Raw genomic sequence first — 2,676 nt, forward strand, 5'->3', positions numbered from 1 at the left:
GTTCCAGTGGCAGATGACTCGGTTTGAAAAGAAACTCCTTCCAATGTCTGTGTTACATCGACTCGACTGAATGGGTAAACCGTTATTTCTAGTTCTTGAGTTGGTTTGCAGTTCAAAGAATTTGGAGTAATCGACGTTATTGAACTTTTTTAGATACTTGAAGACTTGAATCATATCCCCTCGTAGGCGTCTTTTCTCCAATGTAAAGAGATTGAGTCGCTTGAGTCGTTCCTCGTACGGTTGAGCCCTGAAGGTTAGAATCATCTTTGTGGCGCGTCGTTGAATCCTTTCCAGTACAGCAATGTCCTTTCTGTAATTGGGAGACCTGAACTGCACTGCGTACTCGAGGTGCGGTCTTACCATGGAATTATACAAGGATAGCATCACGTCTGGTATTTTACACTCGAAGTTCCTCGCTATGAAACCGAGCATAATGTTGGCCTTGTTGTATGCTTTTTTACAGTGATTCGCGTGTTTCAGGTCACTGCTGATAGTGACTCCAAGATCCTTTTCCTCCTGCATCGCTTGCAGAGGTCTCCCATTCATGATGTATGTGTGGTTACTATTTTGGGACCCAATGTGCATGACTTTGTATTTATCAACATTAAAAGACATTTGCCATTTTTCCGACCATTCGATAATGTGATTGAGGTCTTTCTGAATGATTTCGCAGTCGGTCTTTGTGAGGGCATCTCCACCCACCTTGGTGTCATCTGCAAATTTCGATATTGTGGATTTCAGTCCTGATTCTAGGGCATTGATATATATGATAAAGAGGATGGGTCCCAGCACTGACCCTTGAGGCACTCCACTAGTGACTGGAAGCCAATCGGAAGGCTGTCCGTTGAGTAGTACTCGTTGTTTTCTGTCGGTGAGCCAATCTCTTATCCACGCGATCAGATTGGCTCCGATGCCCGCCGAGTGCAGTTTCTGAAGGAGTCGCTCGTGCGGTACCTTGTCGAAGGCTTTCTGAAAGTCCATGTATATAACATCACTGGGGATGTGGGCATCCCAGTTCTTATATATACCTTGTCTAATAAATTCGTTAGGCAGGAGCGCTTGTTTCTGAAGCCATGTTGGGTGTCGGAGATTATATTATTGTTTTCTAGAAACTTAAAAAGTTTATCTCTAATAATCTTTTCGAGTATTTTTCCTGCCACTGATGTCAAATTTATGGGCCTGTAGTTTAATGCAACGCTTTTGTCTCCTTTTTTGAAAATCGGTGTTACGTTCGCCATCATCCAGTCTTCCGGGACCTTGTTTAGTTGAACTGACCGGTTGAATATGTTAGTGGCTGGTTGAAGTATTTGTTGTTTAAGCTCTTTTAATAACAAGCGGGGACAAACTGTCGGGTCCCGTTGACTTGTTCGTGTCGAGTTTGTCCAAGTACTTTTTTACTTCTTGGTCGCATATTGAGTCAATTTCCAGCGGCGTGATCTCACTCGGCGGGTCAGGACCCTCGGGAGTGGTTTCGATGTCCTCGACTGTGAATACGGATGCGAAGTTACTGTTGAGGATTCTGGCCATCTGTTTACTGTCCTGAGTTACAGATCCAGTCTCGTCTGTCAGGGGACCAATATTGGATTTTACTTTCTTTTTCGATCTTATGTACGTGAAGAATTTCTTGGAGGAGGAGGAGGGAAGGAAGGGAAGGGTTGGCGACTGTGCAACTTTAAGATAGGGAGAGAGAGAGAGAGAGAGAGAGAGAGAGAGAGAGAGAGAGAGAGAGAGAGAGAGAGAGAGAGAGAGAGAGAGAGAGAGAGAGAGAGAGAGAGAGAGAGAGAGAGAGAGAGAGAGAGAGAGAATCTTTAATAATTTTTCACTTGTAATTGTAAGGCCAAGAGTATGAGTGACACCTTTATTCATTAATTAAGAGAGCTGATGCAGGTAAATAAGTGAATTCTACCACCACCACCACCAACAACAACAACAACAACAACAACAACCATAATATAATGACGATAATAATGTGTGTGTGTGTGTGTGTGTGTGTGTGTGTGTGTGTGTGTGTGTGTGTGACCGTGTTTGCGTGCAGGCGTAAGACAAGACGCAAAACCCCAAGAGTATTTATGTAAGCGTATGGCGTATGTGGGTTAGTGACGCAAGGGTGACTGTTTGTGTGTGTGTGTGTGTGTGTGTGTGTGTGTGTGTGTGTGTGTGTGTGTGTGTGTGTGTGTGTGTGTGTGTGTGTGTGTGTGTGTGTGTGTGCGTGTGTGTATGTGTGCGATGTGTGACGCAAAGTGGTGTGTTTATGGGTGGGGTGACACACGAGGCTTGGCTGTGTAGGTAGAATGACGTGTGTGTGTGTGTGTGTGTGTGTGTGTGTGTGTGTGTGTGTGTGTGTGTGTGTGTGTGTGTGTGTGTGTGTGTGTGTGTTCACCCCAAAACATGTCAGGAGTTAAGAAGACGGGAGAGGGGGAGGGGGGGAGGTGTGGGTGTCCCTAGCTCACCTATTCTCACCTGATCTGTCCTCACCTGGCGTGGGCGAGGATCTCTCTCTCTCTCTCTCTCATCTACCTGCTCATTTTTCGTTCTCATCCCGGTGACCTTTTCCACTATTCAGGGTCACGCGAGACACCACTCCCCTAGGTATGGCAGGTCAGGGAGTAGGGGAAGGAGGGGAAGGAGGGGAGGGAGGGGGAAGGAGGGGGAAGAAGGGGGAAGGAGGAGGAGGTA

This window comes from Eriocheir sinensis, chromosome 28, assembly GCF_024679095.1.
Source record: "Eriocheir sinensis breed Jianghai 21 chromosome 28, ASM2467909v1, whole genome shotgun sequence".
Classification (NCBI taxonomy): Eukaryota; Metazoa; Arthropoda; class Malacostraca; order Decapoda; family Varunidae; genus Eriocheir; species Eriocheir sinensis.